Genomic DNA, 25,437 nt, shown 5'->3' on the forward strand with positions numbered 1-25,437 from the left:
CATGTATTTTTGTAAGATTCCTTAAAACTATCCTAGAACAAGTGGGAAATCGATTTCTAGATGGAAAGATGGTCTAACTTATTGCTCTTGCAATAGCAACCCAGCAGATTGGTCTCTCAAGTCCCGGAAGAGCTATGATTTGTACTTTGCCAAATTCTCAGGAAAAGGAAAATATATGTAAATGTATTGCCAAAATCAATTTACACCTAATAACCTTGTTGCTGAAAGGAAGCATAAAGCTTACAGAAATAATTTAGCTCCATCTCTTTTTCCTTTGGTTCATCTGTGTCATTAGCACAGATTACCTGACCTTTTATTGCTCCTTTGGACAACCACACATGTTGTCTGCATTCTGTCCAGTCTGTGTATTAAGTTAAATGCTTCCATGGCCCCATTCAATAATGTTCCATGTTCCCAGGACCTACATTTTATTGAATAAACCAGAAATACTTCTATTTCTCAGCCCATAGACTATCAATATCTTCAGGCATTTGGGATAAAAGTCGTTACGAGAAATTAGGGGGAGTGGGAGACTAGACTTGGAAACTTCTCTCTCCAAGAAGAAAAGGACTGGGTCCCATACAGTGCCTGACTCATGAAAGGTGCTCAGTCAGTGTTTGCTGAATGATGAGTGAGGCCGAGAACAGCTAGTGAAAGAGAAAAATACTATGAGCAGTGGTTTAGGAGAGAGGTCAATTTCTAGTACTTCTTTCAGAGAAATATAGTCAAAATTCATCTAACAGCAGTGTAGGACAAGGTTAACTGTAGAGAAATCTGTGAAGTGTGTTTTCATGAATTTTTGCCTTCAAATAATACTCTCAAATTCTTTGTCAGGCTTGTTACCTGTCTTATAGGCTTATCAAGATCTGCCTTCAGGGAAAATCTGCTAAACGTACTTACCCTGAGGGTTTAAGAATGAGGGAGGATTTAAACTTGGCCTTGGGCTTCCCAGGTGGTGCTAGCGGTAAAGAACCTGCCTGCCAGTGTAGGTAGATGTAAAAGACAAGGGTTCTGTCCTTGCATTGGAAAGATCCCCTGGAGGGGGCCATGGCAACCCACTCTAGTATTCTTGCCTGGAGAATCCCATGGACAGAGGAGCCTGGCAGGCTATGGTCTACAGGGTCACGAAGTGTCAGACACGACTGAGCGACTTACCACACACCAATCAGGTATTCATAACTTCAGATGATCTCACCAAACGTTGGTCTTCCCAAATGAAGTGTTGAATGTGGATTCCCTCCAGAGATGGCTAAGGGCAGCAGTCATGAGACAAACGAGGTAATGGCTGGCTGGCTGGCTGGCTGGCTGGCTGGCTGGGAGTTGTAACCCTCTGTGTGGGGTTGTAAAACTCTACACTGCACTCCTCTACAGGTTACCATTCACATAACCTAGGATATAAATCTCACTGCCCAGAGCTGTGTACTACACAACCCCCATGATAGTGCATGGTGGCCATGGCATCAACAATCACTACAAAGTCTCATGCCATTCAAGTTACCAGACAAACGTCTCACTAGCTACAGAGCTGGGGACCAGGCAAGGCATATTGCTGGATAGCCCAGGAAGAGAAGACCTTGAACTAAAAATGAAAGCAGATCGGAACTTTAAAAGATAACAGATGTCTCCAGAAGAAAGAAGACACGTGGGCCAGAAATAACTGAGGTAGATGGATAGCATCAGAGCACAGCCCAAGTCCTCCACATAGCTGCTGCTCCAGCCTTTGGGGTATTTATAAATCAGATGAGAACGTGTGATGCTTAATTTTACGTGTCACCTTGGTTAGGCTACAATACGCGCTTATTTAATCAAACGCTAACCTGGGTGCTGCTGTGAAGGTATTTTTGTAGATGTGGTTAACATCTATATTCCGTTGACTTTAAGTGAAGAAGTTACCCCTCGATAATGTAGGTGGGCTTCATCCAATCAGTTGAAAGCCTTCAGAGCAAAAACTGAGGCTTCCTGGAGAAGAAATACTGCTTTAAGCCTACAGCTTCTAACCTGCCAACCTGTGCTACAGATTTCAGGCTCGCCAAATACTGCAATCAGGTAGGCCAATTCCCTAAAATCTCTCTCTCTGTCTCTGGATTGATTTTGTTTTCTTTTTAAAATTTAGGATCTTGTTAGCAATGCAGTAGCATCATTAACAGAAAAAAGAAAAAAATTACACAGTTAACTCAGAACTAGCAATTTTAAGAGAATAATGTAGTAATCAACCACTACCAGAGAAAATAACTCCTCTCATTTGGTTCTACAGGCAAGTCCAGGTGATCCCATAAATGTATATCCCAAATAACTATCCATTGATCTATCTATTTATCAACCTATCTAATCTCCTAGACATACATCTCTACCCCACCCTTCAGGGGGTGCCTAGAGAGTTCTATGTGCCGAGCAGGGCCCCCAACCCAGCCCTGGAGCCTGGGGCCCCCAAGGAGCCCCTGCTGAGCACCCCGGCGTACTTGTTCCCTAGCACCAGCCCTTCTGGCCTGCTCCCTGCCTCCCCGTTCAACCTGCCTCTGACTTCTTCAGCCTCAAGATAGAGGAAGTCAAAACACATGCAGAGGCTCAAGGCCCGGGGTGGCCACGGCCTGCAGGGACAGAAGCTGCGGAGAGAAATGCTACGCCCACCTCCTGAGCGGGCCGGGCTCCTAGCCATCGCTTGCATAGCTGCCTTTCGAGCTACTGGCCTAGGAAGGACAGAAGTGGTCCCAGGAGAAGCAGCTGGCCTTCAGTGAACGTGGGGTGCATTTCCACACATGGTACACACCCATGAGAAATCACGCAGAACCAATGATGAGTCTTCGTTCAGGTCCGCGCTGTGGACGCAGCCCTGTGGGGGCTGCCGCAGAGACAGAAGCCAGTGTGAAAGGCATGGTGGATCACGAGGAGGTGGAGTGGACCCTGCTGTGGAAGGAATAGCAGGGTGGAGGCAGGCAGCTGAGGCAAACCTGCTTTTGCTTCAGCCCAGCAGGCAGCCACGCGAAGTGATCAGAAACTGACTTGTAGGTGGAGAGCATCTACACCAAAGAATGTGCTGAGTCAGGAGACTAACCCTGGTACCTTGTGCAAAATCATTTCCTTTTCACTTGTTCACCCATTGTGTAAATACACGTGTGAAGAAAATAAGTTCTTTCATGGTAGCTGAAATCTGGAGTTTGATTGGGTTTATTTCAGCAAGGTACTAACTGCTTTCTTTTCTGATTTGAATTAGAAAAAGCAGCTGAGAATCTCTGGTTTGTTTTGATGCTTGCAAGAGAGAAGCTATTTGAAATGCTTGGGATCCCATGAAGACTGACTCCCTCTTCTTGGTGTATTCAAGATTCAGAGTCAAAGATTGGGGTTTGGAGAATCCTATGACAAATTCTGAAGTCTAAGAGTAGATGTCCCATTTCTTACCCTCTCTTCCTACTCACTTTCCGATATGGATAAAATGCTAAAATGGCAAGGGTCAGGGTTCCTATCCTGGAGAATCTCAACCACTATTACCAATCCCCAATAGCTCCTGTAGTGCGGAGAAGGCCATGGGAGATGCATAGATGAGGAAGAGCACAAGGAAATTAATCACCTTGCTTTTGCTTCCTGGTAGGGGATTTTGCTTTGGGGTCATTTGGATCCTTTAGGCTTTTGATGAAAAGCAGCTCTAATTATTAAGATTGGAAATAAAGGGAGGAAAAGTGCTGGACTGTCCCCCTCTCCCCAGTTTTATTGATATATAATTGACATATAACTTTGTGTAAGTTTCAGGTGTTGATTTGGTTCACTTGCATTTTGCAAAATGATTACCACCATAGCCTTAGCTAACATCTCTACCAAAAGGGTAATAATTCTTTTTCAAAGGTTGAATGATATTCAGTGGCTCTTTAGAGCACTTTCATAGTGGTGGGTCTGCAGCTGTAACAGAGGAGGAACATCTCCATGTGTTGATCTCGGGAGATCTCCAGGGTATACATATTGTTAACTGAAGAAGACAAAGTTAAGATTAGTATATAAAACATGGTTTATTTTATTGGGGGGGAAGATATCTATAAGAATATATATGTGTATGTGCTTGTATGTCATAAATATGTAAGGAAAAAGTAAACAATAAAATTCTATAGTGTTTACCCCTAAGAGTCAGGGTAGAACAGGGAATCAGGTGGAGGGAATAGACATGGGATGAAAGCATCTCTCTCAATGTACGTTTTCACTTTTGACTCCTTTTTGGTGGTAAAATACCCATAGCATAAAATTGATCATTTTAGCCCTTTAAAAATATGCAGTTCAATGACATTAAGTTCATTCATGGTATTTACAACTGTCCTACCTATCTAGTTCTAAAACTTGTATTACCCCAATAGAAAGCCCCATACCTACCTCCTTTCCCTGGAAACCACAAATCTGTTTTCTCTATGAATTTGCCTATTCTGGACAGTTCATGTAAATGAAATCCTGTACTCTGTGGTCTTTTGGGTCTGGCATCCTTAATGTTTTCAAGGTTTATCTACCTTGTAACATACACTGGTACTTCATTTCTTTTTATGGCTGAGTATCTTGCTGCTATGAATATTCATATAAAAGTTTTTGTTTGAACACTTATTTTCTTTGTACCTGGGAGTAGAATTTCTTGCTGAGGAACCACAAACTACTTTCCATAGAGGCTACATCACTTTTCATTCCCACCAGCAACTTTTGAATATTCCAGTTCTTTCACATCCTTGCCAACTCTTGCTAACTTCCTTTAAAAAAAGAAATTATAGCCATCCTATTGAGTTTGAAGAGGTATCTCATTGTTGTTCTGATTTGCATTTCCCTAATGACTATGTTGAGTATCTTTTCGTGTGCTTGTTGACCATTTATGTGCCTGCCTTGGAGAAATGTCTGTCCAAATTCTTTTGTACACTTTTAATTTTGTTGTCCTTTTATTGCTGAATTTTAGGAGTTCTTTATATATTCCTGATACTTGACTCTTACTGGACGTATAGTTTACAAGTATTTTCTCCCAAGTACGTACTCTTTTGATAGTATTCTTTGGCACACAGAATGTTTTAATCTTAATGAAGTCCAGTATACCTGTCTGTATACATAGTATACAGATATGTATACCTACAGTATACATATCTTAATGAAGTCCAGTATACCTAACTTTTTTCTTTTGTTACTTGTGCTTTTGATGTCATTTCTAAGAATGCATTGCCAGATCCATGGTAATGAAGGTTACTCCTGAGTTTTGCAGTTTTGGTTTTTTATGCTTAGTTCTTTGATTTTGAGTTTATTTTTTATGTAGTTACATGAAGATTCAATTTCATTCATTTGCTTGTGGTTATCTAGTTCTCAGCACCATTTGTTAAAGAGACTGTTCTTTCCCCCATTGGATGGTTCTATCACCCTTGTTGGAAATCAATGGATCATAGATACTTGGGTTTATTTATGGACTCTCAGTACTATTCCATTGATCCCTTATGTCTATTTTAATCCTAGGAATAGCTTTGTAATAAGTTTTGAGATCAGAAAATGCTAGTTCTCCAACTTTGTTCTTTTACAAGGTCTTATTTGGCTATTTGGGGCCCCTTGCAATTCCATATATCTTAGGATCAGCATTTCTATTTCCACAAAAGAAACTGGGATATTGATAGAGATCACATTGAATCTGTACAGCACTTTGGTGAGTACTGCCATTAACAATAGTAAGTCTTCCAATCTGTGAATAGCAGATGTCTGTTTACTTAGATCCTCTTAAATTTCTTTTAGTAATGTTTTATAGTTTTCAGTGTATAATTATTTGTCTTTTTGTTACATTTATTCTTAAGTATTTTATTAGTTTTGGTGCTCTGTAAGTAGAATTTTTAAATTTCATTTTTAGATTGTTCATTGCTAGCATACAACTGATTTTTTTGTATTGACCTTGTTTCCTGCTGAATTTATTACCTTTAATAAATTTTTAATGAAATTTTTAGGATTTTCTATATATAAGACCATGTCACCTGTGAATAGGGACAGCTAAACCTCTTCCTTTCTTATTTAGATGCCTTGTATATCTTTTTCTTGTCTAATTGTTCTGGCTAAAACTTTCATTATCATGTTTAATAGAAGTGGTAAGAGTGAACATCCATTTCTTGTTCTTGATCTAAATGGGGGGACATTTTTCAGCTTTTTACCATTGATTATGTTACCTGTGGGTTTTTTATATATAACTTTTAACATTTTGAGGGAATTCCCTACTATTTCTGAGTTGTTGAGTGTTATTATCATGAAGGAGTTTTTAATTTTGTCAAAAGCTTTTTCTGCTTCAATTAGGATGATTTTGTTTGTGTGTGTTTCCATAATTTGATTAATTACATTGATTAATGAATTATATTGATTGATTTTCATATGTGGAATCACCCGCGAATTGTGGGATAAATCCTGATTGGTCATGGTGTATTATCCTTTTAGCATGCTACTGGATTCAGTTTCCAGAAGCCTTTTATCCTTCTCCATCAGAGGGCAGACAGACTGAAAACCGAAATCACCGAAAACTAACCAATCTGATCACATAGACCACAGCCTTGTCTAGCTCAATAAAACTATGAGCCATGCCGTGTAGGGCCACCCAAGACAGACGGGTCATGGTGGAGAGGTCTGACAAAATGTGGTCCCCTGGAGAAGGGAATGGCAAACCACTTCAGTATTCTTGCCTTGAGAACCCCATGAACAGTATGAAAAGGCAAAATGATAGGACACTGAAAGAGGAACTCCCCAGGTCGGTAGGTGCCCAATATGCGACTGGAGATCAGTGGAGAAATAACTCCAGAAAGAATGAAGAGACTGGGCCAGAGCAAAAACAACACCCAGGTGTGGTTGTGACTGGTGATAGAAGCAAGGTCCAATGCTGTAAAGAACAAAATTGCATAGGAACCTGGAATGTTAGGTCCATGAATCAGTGCAAATTGGAAATGGTCAAATAGGAGATGGCCAGAGTGAACACTGACAATTTAAGAATCAGAGAACTAAAATAGACTGGAATGGGTTAATTTAATTCAGATGACCATTACGTCTACTACTGTGGGCATGAATCCCTTAAGAGAAATGGAGTAGCCATCACAGTCAACAAAAGAGTCCAAAATGCAGTACTTGGATGCAATCTCAAATGACAGAATGATCTCTGTTCATTTCCAAGGCAAAGCATTCAATATCACAGTAATCCAAGTCTATGCTCTGACCAATAATGCTGAAGAAGCTGAAGTTGAATGGTTCTATAAAGACCTACAAGATCTTCTAGAACTAACACCCAAAAAAGATGTCCTTTTCATTATAGGGGACTGGAATGCAGAAGTAGGAAGTCGAGAAATACCTGGAATAACAGGCAAATTTGGCCTTGGAGTACAGAATAAAGCAGGGCAAAGGCCTAATAGAGTTTTGCCAAGAGAACGCACTGGTCATAGCAAACACCGTCTTCCAACAGCACAAGAGAAGACTCTACACATGGACATCACCAGATGGTCAACACTGAAATCAGATTGATTGTATTTTTTGCAGCCAAAGATGGAGAAGCTCTATACAGTCAGCAAAAACAAAGCCAGGAACTGACTGTGGCTCAGATCATGAACTCCTTATTGCCAAATTCAGACTTAAATTGAAGAAAGTAGGGTAAACCACCACACCATTCAGCTCAGTTCAGTTCAGTCGCTCAGTCGTACCTGACCCTTTGTAACCCCATGAATCGCAGCACTCCAGGCCTCCCTGTCCATTACCAACTCCTGGAATTTACTCAAACTCATGTCCATCTAGTCGGTGATGCCATCCCGCCATCTCATCCTCTGTCATCCCCTTCTCCTGCCCCCAATCCCTCCCAGCATCAGGGTCTTTTCCAATGAGTCAACTTCGCATCAGGTGGCCAAAGTATTGGAGTTTCAGTCTCAGCATCAGTCCTTCCAATGAACACCCAGGACTGATCTCCTTTAGGATGGACTTGTTGGATCTCCTTGTGGTCCAAGGGACTCTCAAGAGTCTTCTCCAACACCACAGTTCAAAAACATCAATTTTTTGGTGCTCAGCTTTCTTCACAGTTCAACTCTCACATCCATACATGACCACTGGAAAAACCATAACCTTGACCAGATGGACCTTTGTTGGCAAAGTAATGTCTCTGCTTTTTAATATGCTATCTAGGTTGGTCATAACTTTCCTTCGAAGGAGTAAGTGTCTTTTAATTTCATGGCTGCAATCACCATCTGCAGTGATTTTGGAGCCCAGAAAAATAAAGTCTGACACTGTTTCCACTGTCTCCCCATCTATTTCTCAGTATGACCTAAATCAAATCCCTTATGATTATACAGTAGAAGTAAGAAATAGATTCAAGGGGTTAGATCTGATAGACAGAGTGCCTGTATAGCTATGGACAGAGGTTTGTGACATTCTACAGGGGGCAAGGATCAAGACCATCCCCAAGAAAAAGAAGTGCAAAAAGGCAAAATTGGTTGCCTGAGAAGGCCTTACAAATAGCTGAGAAAAGAAGAGAAGTGAAAGGCAAAGGAGGAAAGGAAAGATATACTCATTTGAATGCAGAATTCCAAAGAATAGCCAGGAGAGATAAGAAAGCCTTCCTTAGTGATCAATGCAAAGAAATAGAGGAAAACAATAGAATGGGAAAGACTAGAGATCTCTTCAAGAAAATCAGAGATACCAAGGGTACATTTCATGCAAAGATGGGCTCAATAAAGGACAGAAATCGTATGGACCTAACAGAAGCAGGAGATATTAAGAAGAGGTGGCAAGAATACACAGAAGAACTGTACAAAAAAGATCTTCATGACCCAGATAATCACAATGGTATGATCACTCACCTAGAGCCAGACATCCTGGAATGCGAAGTCAAGTGGTGCTTAGGAAACCTCACTAGGAGCAAAGCTATGGAGGTGATGGAATTCCAGTTGAGCTATTTCAAATCCTAAAAGATGGTGCTGTGAAATGCTGGACTCAATATGTCAGCAAATTTGGAAAACTCAGCAGTGGCCACAGGACAAGAAAAGGTCAGTTTTCATTCCAATCCTAAAGAAAGGCAATGCCAAAGAATGCTCAAACTACCACACAATTGCTCTCATCTCACACACTAGCAAAGTGATGCTCAAAATTCTCCAAGCCAGACTTCAACAGTATGTGAACTGTGAACTTCCAGATGTTCAAGCTGGTTTTAGAAAAGGCAGAGGAATCAGAGATCAAAGTGCCAACATCCATTGAATGATCATTGAAACAGCAAGAGAGTTCCAGAAAAACATCTACTTCTATTTTATTGACTATGCCAAAGCCTTTGACTGTGTTGATCACAATAAACTGGAAAATTCTTAGAGATGGGAACACCAGACCACCTGATCTACCTTCTGAGAAATCTATATGCAGGTCAGGAAGCAACCATTAGAACTGGACATAGAACAACAGACTGGTTCCAAATAGGGAAAGGAATACGTGAAGGCTGTATATTGTCACCCTGCTTATTTAACTTACATGCAGAATACATCATGAGAAACGCTGGGCTGGGTGAAGCACAAGCTGGAATCAAGACTGCTGGGAGAAATATCTATAACCTCAGATATGCAGATGACACCACCCTTATGGCAAAAAGCAAAGAAGAACTAAAGAGCCTCTTGTTGAAAGTGAAAGAGGAGAGTGAAAAAGTTGGCTTAAAACTCAACATTCAGAGAACAATGATTATGGCATCCGATCCCACCACTTCATGGCAAATAGATGGGAAAACAATAGAAACAGTAACAGACTTTATATTTTTGGGCTCCAAAATCACTGCAGATGGTGACTGCAGCCATGAAATTAAAAGACGCTTGCTACTTGGAAGAAAAGCTATGATCAACCTAGACAGTATTTTAAAAAGCAGAGACATTACTTTGCCAACAAAGGTTCATCTAGTCAAATCTATGGTTCTTCCAGTAGTCATGTATGGATGTAAGAGTTGGACTACAAAGAAAGCTGAGTGCTGAACAATTGATGCCTTTTTGAACTGTGGTGTTGGAGAAGACTCTTGAGAGTCCCTTGGACTGCAAGGGGATCCAACCAGTCTATCCCAAAGGAAATCAATCCTGAATATTCATTGGAAAGACTGATGTTGAAGTTGAAACTCCAATACTTTGGCCACCTGATGTGAAGAACTGACTCATTTGAAAAGATCCTGATGCTGGGAAAGAGTAAAGGTGGGAGGAGAAGGGGACGACAGAGGATGAGATGGTTGGATGGCATCACCGACTCAATGGACATGAGTTTGAGTAAATTGCAGGAGTTGGTGTTGGACAGTGAGGCCTGGTGTGGTGCAGTCCATGGGGTCACAAAGAGTCGGACACGACTGAGCAACTGAACTGAACTGAACTAGATTCAGTTTGGTAATATTTTTTGAGCCTTTTTGCACCTATATTCATAAGGAATATTGGTCAGTTCTTTTCCCATATGACATCTTTATCTGGATTTAGTATCAGGGTAATGTTGGCCTCATAGAATAAGTTAGAATTTTCTCTTGTTCCATTTTTTGAAGAACTTGAGAAGAATTGATGTTTGGTGTAATTCACCAATGAAGTCATCTGATCTTGGAGTTTTAGAAAGTTTTGACTACTGATTCCATCACTTTCTTGCATAGGTATTTCTCCTTGGGTCAGTTTTGGTAGTCTGATGTTTCTAGGAACATGTCCACTTCATCTAAGTAATATAATTTGTTGATGTACACTGTTTATATTATTCTCTTTTAGTTATTTTTTATTTCTGTAAGGTTGGTAGTATTTTCCCCATTTTCATTTCTGATTTTAGTAATTTTGAATCTTCTTTTTTATCTTAGTCTGACTAAAGGATTGTTAATTTTGTTAATTTTATCAACCTTTTCAAAGATTCAACTTCTGGTTTCATTTAAAAATTTTTTAAAATTGAGATATGGTTGATGTAGAATATTGTGTGTTACAACTGTACAATACAGTGATTCACAGTTTTTAAACATTATACTCTATTTGGTTATTGTAAAATCTTCACTATATTTCCTGCCTTGTAGCTTATTTATTTTGTATATAATATTTTGTACCTCTAAGTCCCCTTTGCCCTTTCCTCTTCCCACTGATAACCACTAGTTTGTTCTCTGTATCTATGAGTCTGTGTCCTTTTTGTTATAGTCACTAGTTTGTTTCATTTTTTAGACTCTAAATATAAGTGATATTATACAGTATTTATCTTTTTCTATCTGACTGATTTCAGTTAGCATAATACTCTCAAAGTCCATCCATATTGTTGCAATGGCAAAATTTCTTTCTTATGGCTGAATGATATTCCATTGTGCATATATACATTTCCTTATCCATTCTTCTGTTGATAGACACTTAAGTTGTTTCCATATTTGGCTATTGTAAATAATGCTGCTCTAAAAATTGCTATGCATGTGTCTTTTTGAATTAGTGGTTTCTTTTTTATCAGATATATACTCAGGAGTGGAACTGCTGGGTCATATGGTAGTTCTATTTTTAGTTTTTTGAGAAATAAACTGTTTTCCATAGTGGCTATGCCAATTTATACTCTCACCATCTGTGTATGAGGGTTCCCTCTTCTCCACATCCTCGCCAACATTTGCTGTGTGTGTGTGTTTTTTTTTTTTATGGTAGCCCTTTTGACAAGTGTGAGGTGACATCTCATTAAGGTTTTGATTGGCATTTCTCTGATTAATGATGTTAAAAATGCCTATTCAGGTCTTCTGTCAATTTTTTAGTCAGGTTGTTTGTTTTTTTGGATATTGTGTTAGATGAACTGTGTATATGTTTTGGATATTAACCCCTTATCAAATATATCATTGGCAAATCTTTTCTTCCATTCAGTAGGTTGTCTTTTTGTTTTGTCAATGGCTTACCTTGCTGTGCAAAAGCTTTTTAGTTTAATTAGGTCCCAATCCAAGAATATAGTGTATCTTTCTATCTGTTTGTGTCATCTTCCATTTATTTCATCAGTGTCTTATAGTTTTCTGAGTCTACACAATATTTGGTAGTGTACTATTTTGATTTCTTTATCATTATGTTTCCATATATTTTTAAATTATATCCTCAGTGATTATCTTGGGGATTACAATTAACATAACAATCTAGTTTGTGTTAATACAAACTTTGCTTCAGTAGTGTACAAAATTCTACTCCTCTACATCACTATCCTTCCCCTTTTTGTTGTTATTATTGCAAATTGCATCTTAGAAAATACATGTGCACCCATTACATATATTTATAATTATAGCATTATACCCTTAATTTTAAGTCATATATTAAAAAGTAGGTGTTACAAGTGAAAACAAAATAATACTGGCCTTTGTAGCTACTTTCTCCATTGCTTTTTATTTCTTCAAATGGCTTTGAGGTACCATCTAATGACCTTTCATTTCAACCAAAGGACTCTTTAGCACTTCTTATAGGGCATGTCTACTAGCAATGAACTCCCTCATCTTTTGTTTTTCTGGGAATGTCTTAATTTCTCCTTAATTTTTTAAGGAGAAATTAAGGATAGTTTTGCCAAATATAAAATTCTTGGTTGAAAGATTTTTTTCTGTTCAGCACTTTTAAATATGTTGTTCCACTTCCTCCATGGATTCTGTTGAGGAAAAAAAAACTATAAAACTATGAACTTTGTTTATAAACTTTTGTTTATGGTGTTGCTTTCCTCTCACTGCTTTCAAAGTTCTCTCTTTATCCTTGTCTTTTAACAGTTGACTATTATGTGTCTCAGTGTGGATCTCGTTGTGTTCATCTTGTGTATTTGGGGATGTGTTGAACTTCTTGGATAGTTGGCTCATGTCTTTTATCAAATTTATGAAATTTTTGAGCATATTTCTTCAAATATTTTTTCTGCTTCTTTCTCTGCATGTGTATGTGCTCAGTCACTAAGTCATGTCCAACTCTTTGTGACCCCAGCACTGTAGCCTGCCAGGTTCTTCTTTCCATGGGATTTCCCAGGCAAGAATACTGGAGTGGGTTGTCATTTCCTTCTCTGGGGGATCTTCCTGACCCACGGGTTGAACCCACGTCTCTTACATTGGCAGGTGGATTATTTACCACAGACCCACCAGGAAAGCCTCCTCTCTCTCTGGGACCCTCATGTGTGTGTTGGTAGAGTTGATGGAGTCCTTAAGTAAGTACCTTAAGGTGCCTTAAGCTCTGGTTTGGTTCTTGTTGTTATTCTACTCCTTTTTTCTTTCTGCTCCACAGACTTGATGATTTCACTTGAGCAATCTTAAAATTTGCTGAATTTTTCCATCTTCTTAAAAAAATCTGTTGTTAAACTTCTCTAATGAATTATTAATTTCTATTATTGTACTTTTTAACTCCAAAGTTTCTATTCAGGTCTTTTTTATAATTTTCATCTCTCTACCAATGGTCTCTATTTGGTGAGATTTCTTTCTCCTGGTTTCCTTTCATTCTTTATCCTTGGTCCCTTTTGAGCATACCTAAGGCAGTCGATTTAAAGTCTTTGTCTAGTGTGTTCAATGCCTATGCAGTTTCTGTTGATTTTTTGTTTGTTTGTTTGAATGGGCCATACTTTTCTTGTTTCTGTGCATGCCTCACAATTTTGAATTGAAAACTGGCCATTGTGAGTATTATTGTGTGCTTACTCCGTTAAGTCACATTTTCTCCCCTTTCTGGGATTTTTGTTGTTGTTGCTTGCTGTGGGCTACATATTATTGTTTGCTCAGTGACCTTTCTAAACTAGTTTTGTAAAGAATGTATTATTTGTCGTGGGAAGCTCTGAAGTCTCTGTTCTTTTAGCTTACTATTCAGCTAATGGTTTGTTTGACAGACATATCCTTAAATACCTGAAGCCAAGAAAGGAAAGCAAGCTGAAAAAGTAGGGGAAAATATTTGAGATTTTTGTAGATAGGCTCTTGTTGGGTCACTCCTTCCTTAGTCACTCCATTTTTCAACTCTGCTTTAGCCTTCACCTCCTGCTTGCACTTAGCATAAAGCTCAGCCAAGATGAAATCATATGACTTCCTCTGTATTTTTCTGAGCATGTGTCCGCCCTGGGTATACACGTCTTTCTAGATTCCCTAGTATATATGGGAACCTTTCAAAAATGTGTTCCCCTCAAAAATCACCCCTCAACTTTTCCTCCTGAATTTTTTCTGTGTCTATTGCTTCCCAGACTGTTACTTTTGCCCCAGGCAGCAGTGGCTTGTTCTTTGTCTTTCAGTGTTTGGGGAGCTGTCTTCCATGTGGCCAGTCAGCCCTGGAAGAGTTCCAGGTGAGGCAAAAAAAATAATGGTGTGTATCGGGGAGGGGAAAAGGATTCCCTTGCACAAGTTCTCCAAAGAAACTCCAGCCAGGCCAAACAAAGAAGCACAGTTCCTCAGGCACAAGATCTTCCCTGCTCGCCCTGAGACCTGATTCCCATACTCAGACTGTGCTGCTGCTCTTAAGACCACCCCACGGCCACATTGAGAGATTGAAGGGGCTCAGGCAAGTGAAGATGCCACCAAAACTTCCTGCCATGCTTCCGTGGTCTTTTCTTGCGAAGTACTCAAATGTTTGCTATCAACTCCTGGCTAGTCCCCGGATTTCAGGAAAGTTGATTCTGATAGATTTCCCCAGGTTTTTGTGTTCTTGGTGACAAATCCCAAGAGCTTCTTTTCCACAATTTTCACTGATTTCCCATGCCTTTTGAATTCTATGACTGTGTATTACACAGCAGAGTTATTTTTTTAAAGTTAACGAGTGTTTTTATAGTTAGGGTCTTATCATCTAATATCCTAACATGCTGAAACTTTGATCCCATCTATAAATATTGCCACCAGACTTTCTCATTTTTTTTCATCTTAGACAAACACAAGAAGAGTCCTCGTGTGAGAGCCTAGGTTAGTCTGTCAGACAAGGGTTCACACTGGTCAGAACTTTGAAGCACTTGGTACACCTCCTGTACATTCCCGTTCCTCTCCACCTTTGTTCTTTTTTAAAGTTTATCTTACTGATATAGTTGATTTACACTGTCTGCCAATTTCTGCTAAACAGCAGAGTGATTAAGTTATGCATATCTATTACATTCAGTATTCTTTTCTATTGTGGTTTATCACAGGATATTGAATATAGTTCCCTGTACCATACAGTAGGACCTTGCTGTTTTTCATTCTATATTTCATGGTTTGCATCTGCTAATCCAAACTCCCTATCTCTCTCTCTCCCTCCGCCCCCCCACTGCTTGGCAACCACAAGTCTCTTCTCTATGTCTGTCTGTTTCTGTTTCACAGATAGGTTCATTTGTGCCATATTTTAAATTTCACCTACAAGTGATATTATATGAAATTTATCTCTTTCTGACTTATATCACTTAATACTATCCTCTCTAGGTTCATTCATCACCTTCGTTCTATCTTATTCTCAAACCTAAGCTGTTCTTTCACCTTCCCTCCCAATACCCTCCATGATGAAATAATACTTACTGGTTAAAATCTGGTTACCCTTTAAGGAGATGAACAAGTTTCTGTTCCATAATTTGCCTTAAGATTCTAATATTACAAGATGCAGTAAAAGATGTCAGTTTATTCACAAATACGAATGAATGAGGCTTTTTTTTTTATTCTTTCTAGTAATCGGTTCTGAGGCTTGGAGAAGATAAGGTGAATTAAAGGAGGGGGTGAGATGCCTTGGGAGATGGAAAAGGGAAGCCAAGTAAGTTGTTGGTTAAGCCTTACATGGTGATCTTGTCTAAGTCAGAGCTATGTACATGTAGTCTCCAGATGTGCTGACTCAGGATCTGAGTGGGGCCCAGACTCATGTTTTCCAGTTCTTCAGAGGATTTTTCTCCCCCTTCACTTTCATTAGAGTAAAATTGATTTAAAATGTTGTGTTAGTTTCTGTCAGAGGATTCTGATATATGCTAAATTTTGAGAACTGCTGACCAAACTTACACTTCTTAGGTTTCTCTTGCTTGTATAATAAAAATAAAAATATTCCTTTGCATTAATATGGCACTTTACTAATTAGAGGGTTTATTTTTACAGACACTGGTCTTGCTTATCACAAAGCCACAGGATCATCTCCCCCTTTTGCTAAATAATAAAACTGAGTTTCAGAGAGCTTCTCTGACTTTCCACAGTAGATATTTAAATATGATTCTCTTCAAAACATTGTAAAGCAACTATACTCCAATAAACATTAATTTTAAAAAGTAAAAATTCATTTTGCATTGTTGCAAAGATCATATAAAAAACACACAATTCTCTTGACTTCAAGTCCATGGATCTTCTCATTTTGCCCATGTGCAAAAACATTAAAAATAAATCAAAGCAAACAGGATACACCTTTCCAGATGCTCAACTGTGTTATTCTTTTGTTTCTTCCTGATTCACCCACCGTTGAATCCCTTTACATATTCATCAAATATTTGTAACACATTATAATAAATAGGCCATGCTGCATATATATCCACGGCTATCCAAAGTCATATTCAGAGTTGATGACAATTTCTCTGTATTGGTTTGATGCAATGATGCACTCTAGAATGATGCACTTTTGATTGTGTATAACTCTATTACAAACATTCTCATTTGTGATTTAGTCACTAGTTTCTTTATGGATAGTTAACTTAGTGGAACTCTAGCACTGATTCTATTAAATCATCAGGACCTTTCAAAAATCCCCAAGGCCAAGCCTCCCTACAGACCAGTTACATTAGAATCTCTGGGGCAGCCTCTGAATGACAGCTTGAGGAAGTGACTTCAGGGCCAGCAAAAACAAGGTTTGAAAACTGGCTTTCTTGATTACTGGCAGAGGGCCCCTGTGCCTCTGCATGTCTCTGAGCCTCAGTTTCCTGTCTGTAAAACAAAGGTAGTTATGCTTTGCAAGGTTGCTGTGAGCATCAGAGGCAAAATATGTAAACTACCCAGTGCCTGGCACATTGGCTCTCAACAAATGGAGCTGTATTGATGACACTTCCTCTGACCTACTGGTCTTAAGCTCCTTTATCCTTTTTCAAAGTATCTTTGCCTTCATTATCTCATGTAATCTTCTCCGCAAGAGAGATAGGCTAGAAGTTATCTCTGGGTCACAGAAGAGCAAGCTGAAGTGCCAGACAGTTAATGGGATGGATTCAGGAGATGATTATGCATTCTCTTCATAAAACATGCTTATAAAGGGAAAAATCTTAAGCAGCAACCTAATTGGGAAAACAAAACAAAACAAAACAAAACAGGGCTCAATGCAGTCATCTGCCTTGGTAAATCTGAGAATGGATCCAGGGTGAGCAGAGTCAACAGGAAAATATGCATTTAGCATAAAACTTGCCTTGTGAAGTGAAGGGGTCTGCTCTGTTTGTAGGGCAGGATGGGAAGTGAGAGGTCCTTTTCTTTTCTCTGTTCTTTAAGTTTCATCTTCTTGTCTTATCCCTTTCCTTATTAAATAAAAGTTGCAATGCCAGAGAGGAGATGGCATATGTATGTGTAAATATATGATTTTTCTGTAAATCGAATGCCATTTTTTTTTTCCTTCTAAATTTGCAGTTGTGAACCACTCCTGATTTAGGCATTCCCTGTGAAAGAGAAGCAGGGATCCCATGTCTAAGCTTAGCTTCGTGACTCAGTTTCTCCCAATTCGGAGCACCCGGAGAACAGCTGGTATCTTGAGTCATCAACATAGGGTTATCATGGTGTGTTAGTTGCACATAAAATCACCTGAAGAAATTTTAAAATTCCAGTGCCCAGTTCATGCCAGACCAAATGAATCAGCATTTCTAGGGATACAATTCAATTATCAGTATTTTTTTTTAAGTTTCCCAAGTAATTCCTACATGTAGCTGAATCTGAGAACCAGTGTTCTAGAATTTGCTTCTGATAAAGTAGGTCCAGGAAGGGGACTGGGATTCTAACTGTGTTTCTAATAAGCTTGCTTCAGGGATGCTGTTTCTGTGTGTCCTGGGACCACACTGACTAAGTGTCAGGGCTGTCAAGAAATTCCTTGCCCCTGTTTTAGAAATATGCCCACATGACCTACACACTCACTTGAGGGGTCTGTTTCATTCATTATAAAAATGAACACAAGGGCTGGATCTTCCCTGAACTGACTGTGCCACTCTAAACAAACTGCGTCATTTCTAGCCAGGCCAGCCATCTCCTGGGTCACTCACGGTGCTAGAAGACATCTGCCTTCACCCACCGTCCCGTGAGCACGTGGCTGTCAGGCTGGAGAAGACTGACTCCTGCTTCCCATGCGGTGGAACTGCTCACACCTCTGTGTGCCCCAGAATCACACTGGATGCTTGAGTTTCATGCTGTCAGACCAGACGAGAAGAGGCTGATTCACAGGTCTGGGCTGGAGACTAGAAAGTCACGGTGTTAACAGTAACTCTCAGTCATGTCTGACTCTTTGTGACCCCATGGACTGTAACCCACCAGGCTCCTCTGTCCTTGGGATTTTTCAGGCCAGAATATTGGAGTGGGTAGCCATTCCCTTCTCCAGGGGATCTTCCCAACCCAGGGATCGAACCCGGGTCTCCCGCACTGTAGGCATCTTCATGGTGATCCTACGAGATAGGAATGAGTATTTCTTATCCCCAGTTTACAGATAAGAAAACTGATAAAGAAAGTCTGCAGTTGACCGAGACCCTAGAGTTAGGAAATTGCAGGCTTGGGACATCAGCACAATTAGACACTGGGGTCCTTTCGGCAAAGAGTTTCTGATTAGAAAAAGAAAGTGCAAGGAAAAAAGGCAGTCATCTGGAGAGTGGGCATTGGAGTCATGGTTCAAGGTCAGGAGGCTGCTTCAGATCCCAGACTCAGATCCAGCTGATGCAAGCAGATCCCTGGTCACATTCAGAAGGCTGCCAAGCCAGTGGGTGAGCTGTGTAGGACTCTCCAGGGAGCTTCCTAAATTCCCCTCCTTCTGGACTTTGATTCCTTGAAGGCCCAGGAATCTGTATTTTCATGAGCATCCCCCACCCCCAGGAGATTCTGATGCTCAGTGAAGTTTGAGAACCATTAGGAGAACAGGACTCTGAGGCAGGTGGCTCAGCTATGCATCTTAGCTCTGCCACGTAACATCTCTGTGTTGTCACTCATTCATTCACTTAATTAACAAATATTCCAGTACTTACTTGTCCAATGGTACTGGATGCTGGAGATTGAATAACCAGTAAAACAGACAAAAATCCCTCCTTTCACGGAGCTTACCCTCTAGTTTATCAGAAGGTGACCCATGCAACAAGGGAAAATGAAGCAGTCAATTTGGCCAGCGGGATTACAGCTTTAAACATAGTGGCCAGCAAAAGGACTCTTCGGGAAGATGATTTTGAGTAAAACTCTGAGGAGAGAGAGGTCGGTGAGGGACCCGTGGGAGCAGGGCTCCTGGCAAGGGAACAGCCAGTGCAAAGGCTCAGAAGCGGGAGTGGGCTTGGCAGGTTGAGGAGAGTGTGGCTAGGGTGGACAAAAGGGAGTCAGTGATGGGGCGGGGGTACAAAGAAAGTCGGGGGGCTGAAAAGGACACTCTGTCTAGAACCCCGTAGGCCGCTGGAGGACTCTGGTTTTACTCTCCGTGAGATGGTCAGCTTTTGGAAGGCTCTGAAAGAAGTGGCCTGAACTGTCCTGAAGGCCACTCTGGCTGCTGGGCGGATAACAGATAACACAGCAGGAGGAGGACAGAAGCATGGATACCAGTCAGGAGCCGACCGCGATCATCCAGGTAAGAGATCAGGCTGGCCTAGGTCAGGTGGTGATAGGGCAGACAGTGACAGATGAACATATTCTCGATAGACTTGGGGAGCAGAGAAAATGCGATTTGCCAAAAAAAAAAAACCAAACAAACAAACTGGGTTTGGGTTATAGAAGAGAAAAGTCAAAGATCTTCTTCAATAAAGTGTATTCAGGGGTTGCCAAGGGGGAAGGGGGCAGGGGAAGGGGTGGAGTGGGAGTTTGGGGTTAGCAGATGCAATTATTATATATAGAATAGATAAGCAACAAGGTCCCGCCATGCAGCACAGGGAACTACACTCAGTATCCTGGGATAAACCATAATGGAAAAGAAGATGAAAAACCATACATATATATACACACACACATGCATGGAGGAGGGCGTGGCAGCCCACTCCAGCGTGCCTGCCTAGAGAACCCCCGTGGACAGAGGAGCCTGGCGGGCTCTAGTCCGCAGGGCCGCAGGGAGTCGGACACGACTGAGCGCCCAAGCACAGCACCTATACACGTATGTATAACTGAATCATGTTGCTATGCAGCAGAGGTTAACACAACGTCGTAAACCAACTGTACTTCAGTTAAAGGATAAAAAGCTCAATGTATTCCGTCATGGGTGCACTGTATGGAATATTTGCGGGCACTGTGACGCGCACCATCACACGTTAGTTCCTGTGGAAAGCCTTGGGGGTGATGAACTAGAGTGATGGTCCCGGGCCTCATGCAGTTCACATTCCGGTGACGGGAAGATGACGTGTGTCCGTCTCTGCAGGTGGCTGTGATGACATAAGGCGCCTAACACAGAACTGACGCACAGCAGGGCTCAGCGCTTGTAGGTGTTATTATTACCCCGGATACTCAGCAAAACAGTGGTATTTTAGGTAGAGAGAATGTGGGTTGTGCGTGCTAAGTCACTTCAGTCATGTCTGACTCTGTACGACCCTATGGAGTGTTGCCCGCCAGGCTCCTCTGTCCATGGGATTCTCCAGGCAAGAATACTGGAGTGGGTTGCGAGACCCTTCTCCAGAGGATCTTCCCAACCCAGGGACTGAACCCAAGTCTCTTACATTGCAGGCAGATTCTTTACCATCTGAGCCACTAGGGAAGCCCCTAGTGAAATACAGATGAGTAAGTAAGATGGAAAGGGATGAAGAATTAAATTGGTTCATATTCCTGTAATTTCCCAAATAACCCAACCTTCTTGGGTTCTGATATTCATTTCAAGATGGTAGATGACCTACCAAGAAGATCAGGCAGCCTAACTCATGGGAGTTGGCCTCAACTGTGGGAACAGCCTCGGATGCCTTTTGGGATCAGGAGTACAGCCTTTTGGTGACTTGCTTTGCTGGGACTAAATCTCAACCAGGGACATTTGGAAATGTTTGCAAACATTTTCATGAATGGGAGGCATGGGGGAGGAGGTGGCTACTGGCCTCTAGAAGTCACGGATGCTGCTAATATCCAGAATATGTAGGCCAGTCTCACCTCCCTCACAAAAGAATTGTTTAGTTGCTCAGTTGTGTCTGACTCTTTGCGACCCCAAGGACTATAGCCCACCAGTCTCCTCTGTCCATGGGATTTCCCAGGCCAGAATACTGGAGTGGATTGCCATTTCCTTCTTTGGGGGATCTTCAGGACCCAGGGATCAAACCCGCATCCTGCATTGGCAGGCAGATTATTTACCACTGAGCCACCAGAGAAGCCCCCACAAAAGAATTAACTGGTCCAAAATGTAGATAATCCCCAAGACGAGAGACCATGAGAAGAAGAAAGGAAAGGTAAAATTGCCATCCCAAACTCCAACAATGTCATAAACAAAATTGGTGGTTTGAGAAGGAAAATGTCCACACTCTAATAAATGTGATGGGCCCTGGAAGGACCTCCTGATGGAGCTCATAAAAAGATACTCAGGAACACAAGTATGCACTGCTTTAGGTTTATTTACCAAAACGACCCTTCTTGGAGGCGATGATCATCCTGCTGTCTTCACTGAAGGGTGTGGGAATGCCTTTTCTTCGGGCTAAAGATTGTGTTTGCCTAGACTGGGATGGGGTGTTCTAGGAGCAGGGCAAGTCTGTCTGAAGATGTTTTACTCTGGGAAAATTAATGAGCCAGACAATGCAAAGGAAAAGAGACAAACTGTTCTTTTGGTTCCAAATAAATGCTTGTTTTCTGCCACTGCCTGAATTTCAATGGTCCTCAGTTTGACTGTGAAATTAACACTCTTTTGAGGTTAGCTGTGGGAATGGGGTGGGTGCCATTCACACCCCTTGGGAGCTATTGTCTGTCTGGGACGCAGGGCACAGCTCTGGCGCGTGGTCCACTTCACCAAGCCCCACTGTCTCCGGCACCTCCTCAGCCTCATTCAAATGTCCCACCCCCTACAGGCAGGCACGACCCACGCTGCTGCCCTTCCCCACCCTCGTCTCCCATCCACAAAGCAGTGAGGGCAGGTCCATCGACCTTAAGTCGGTCACTTCATCTCTCTGCACTGCCTTTTCTTCCTCTCTGAAATGCAGGACTTAGGGACTTCCCTGAGGGTCCCTTGGTTAAGACTTGCCCTCCCAGCGCAGTGGGTGAAAGTTCAGTCTCTGGTGGGAGAGCTAAGGTCCCATATGCCTCATGGCCCAGAAGTCAAAACATAAACAAAAGAAGCCATATTGTAAATTTAATAAAGACTTTAAAAATGATCCATATACAGAGCCACCAACTGCAAAATGGCCTCTGCAGTTACCACCTGGGGGACCTAAACTCTTTAGGGCCATTTCCTTAGACTTTCAGTTTCCTTCCATCTCTAAAGTCTGGTGATTTTCTGAATCCTAGAAGCATTGGAAGGGGTCAGAACTCCTGTGAAGTAGGTCTGAAGTCACATCATGAAAAGATAACATGATGTGATGGAAACATCACATGAAGTCACATCATGAAAAGATAACATGATGATGGAAAATTTGTCCATTTCTATACAAATTGTTTTTCCTTTGAGGAGTGAAAACTCTTTTTGATTATTCTTATGTATTGTTAGAATTCTTTCCGTAAAAATAGAACCCATTTTAAGTCCATCATCAGTAGGAATGTATGCCAGTATTTCTATATCCTATAAACCAAATAGCATTATATTTTAACATTTTAATGGTTTAGTTAGTTTACGATGAATAACTTTAAAATATTTAAATTGGAGTATCTTCAGCCCTTAAGGAGCCTGTCCATTTTGAATCTGGTATCCTCACCAACTCACAGAGATATACAGAGCTTCTTCCCTTGATTTTTTTTTCCCCCACGGTGAAGATTCAAGAAAGAAATATTGAAGCTACAAAGAGAATGTTATTCTAGAGGAGATTTTGGTCTCCTCCAAACTAAATTTAAAAGAAGAAACTAAAGAAAGCATTGGATACCTTTCTTAAATTTACTATCAAAGATGACTAGCAAGTCTACTCCACAGGTTTTTAATGGGAGCATAAATTCTTCACCTCCGGTGAAGGAGTTAAGTGTAGAAGTCTTTGAAAACAGAAGAAAAACGGAATTATTCACTGCAAGATGCCAGCTATCTCTGCTTAGACTCCTTTTAAGAGTTTGGGAAACAAGAATAAAAAAAACACACAAGAAAAATTAATTGTTCCCAGACAATGTTTTACTAAGCTGATTTCCCTTTCTCTTCTTGTTCTTAAATTCTCTTACCAACCAGTCATCTCCCATGTCCACTCTCAACACAAAACCAGGCCCAAGCAAACAAAATCCTAGCCCCTTTTTAAAATTGTTTTGGTTACAAAAATAATACACATTCATTGTGTAAAAAGTAAAAAGACAGATGAGGAAAAAAGAAAACAGGATCCATCCATCATTCCACATCCAAGCGACAGCCACTGGTATGCCTTGGTTATACCTTCCCAGATACATTTCTATGAATACACTCTTTAAAAGAAGTCCTACTCTTTAAACTGCCCTGTATTTCATTTTCATTTAACATGTTATGTGCACTTTCTGGAACAATTCTTTCTCATTGAAACCCATCCTGATTTATTTATAAATCAGAAGGTTGCTTCTACTGTAGAATCCTAACTATACTTCTTCCTTTCTACTGTTCTAAACTTACTTCTAACTCACACCTTGTCGCTTCTTTTTTGTGCACTTTCTAAGTTATTTTCTTTTATTAATATTCCTGGCACTGTTGGACCAAATGAAAATGCCCACCGCAGGCCTTTGACACACACACTGCAGTGTCTTTAAAATTCACACTGTGGTTATTGCTGCTCTCCAGCTCCAGGTGATCGACAACGGTGCCTGGGAGGGCTGTGTGGCCTTTCAAGCACAGAAGGTCTTTGGAAATGCAGCGATGATTTAGGAAGTGTGGGTGGCTCGGTTGACCCATGGCCCACAAACCATCACAGAAGAAGTTTCAAAGGTGACATTTATGGGGAGTGACTTTATCACTATACTATTATGATTTCTGGTAAAGAAGTGGGTGGAAGGCAAAATAGCAAGGGCTTTCCTTTGAGCAGAAAAAAACCAAACCTCACACAATAACAAATCCAGATTTCACTCATGAGGCTAAAACACCACTAAGTGCAGGCTTCATTAAATTACAGATACAGTGAAAACTGAAAATGTACACATTCTACAATGTGGAAATTCCATTCCTAAATGTAGATTATTAAATTCTAAATATTAGAGAATTCTTGCTTGTAATAATAAGAAACTGGAAAAATTAACTGGGGACAACCTCAGTCTCTCAGTAAGAAGATGAATAAATTAATTGCTGTCTATTCATGCAATAGAATATAATAGAGGAGATAAAACAAATATCTCTATATAAATCAACATGGATTGATTTAACAATATAATTGTAAGTAAAAAAAAAGATAGATGCATGTAGAACAATAACACAGAGAACAATACTATATATTAAGAAAATATATATAGTTATGGTCTGAGACATACAGCCCAATCTGACAGTCTTTACCTCTGAAAAGTGAAGGACAATGAGACTGGCCGGGCTGAGAGGGTAAAGGCTAGGGGAGAAAAAAAGTCTTCCAATTGTATCTGTAATGTCATGCTATTTTAATAGTAAAAATCATGGTGATAAAATCTAAGATGATATCAATTATAAAACCCACTATTATTTTCTGCATCATTCAGGAAAAAAAAGTTGCCACCATATACCATTCATTTTAAAATGGACCCAATTTTAGAGACGCTAAGATGAGGGAAAATAGTGTGTCAAACTATATATAAGGCAAAAATGCAAAAGATACAGATCTGCTAATTCATGAAGTCATGGGAGTATTGGTTACATAAGGTTATGTAAATCTGCGAACTTTTAAAAACTTTTTCGAAGGAAAAAAACACAACAAATATTGCAGAGAACAAAATTCCTCCATTACATATAGCATTTTAAATGTATGCAGCTCATGTAGCAAGTATGCTGCTCTAAAGCTTACTGCCTTTTTACTCATGTTCCCAAAATGAACTGGAATATGGTGAAAGTAGGAGACAGATCCTTGAAACTTTGTAACTTGAGAAGCACCTGGCTCATGACTTTTATACTTAACACCGACTCAAGAAAGCCTGGTTCCCCGAGTTGACATTCTCTCAGTTTAAAAGAACTGTCTCAAAAAACAAATCTTCCGTGTGCTTAATAGCCCATCTGCTAGGAATTTGATGCTGCAGAATTAGGTATCCTGCCTCACAGCTTATCACATCAGTTGAGAAAGCTATTATTCCCTGGGAGAAGCAAACTGAAAGTGACTCTATTTCCTCTACCTTTAATTATCAAACTGAAACCATCCTAACTCCTTGCTTCA

The 25,437-nt window shown here is 40.4% G+C and overlaps 1 long non-coding RNA gene across 6 annotated transcripts; it reads left to right on the forward strand.

The window, feature by feature from the left end:
- The first annotated feature begins 1,830 nt into the window (after positions 1 to 1,830).
- LOC122424883 lies at positions 1,831 to 21,819 on the forward strand. 6 transcript variants are annotated; one of them, XR_006264590.1, is made up of 9 exons: positions 1,831 to 2,046; positions 3,212 to 3,376; positions 5,523 to 5,641; positions 13,013 to 13,101; positions 14,161 to 14,211; positions 15,551 to 15,632; positions 18,056 to 18,262; positions 19,449 to 19,634; positions 20,865 to 21,819. It is a non-coding gene; the product is annotated as an uncharacterized LOC122424883 (long non-coding RNA). The 6 variants fall into 6 exon arrangements; XR_006264592.1 differs by lacking the exon at positions 14,161 to 14,211; XR_006264587.1 differs by lacking the exons at positions 3,212 to 3,376; positions 5,523 to 5,641.
- Positions 21,820 to 25,437: the final 3,618 nt, after the last annotated feature.

Source organism: Cervus canadensis, chromosome 22, assembly GCF_019320065.1.
Source record: "Cervus canadensis isolate Bull #8, Minnesota chromosome 22, ASM1932006v1, whole genome shotgun sequence".
In the NCBI taxonomy this organism is placed as follows: domain Eukaryota; kingdom Metazoa; phylum Chordata; class Mammalia; order Artiodactyla; family Cervidae; genus Cervus; species Cervus canadensis.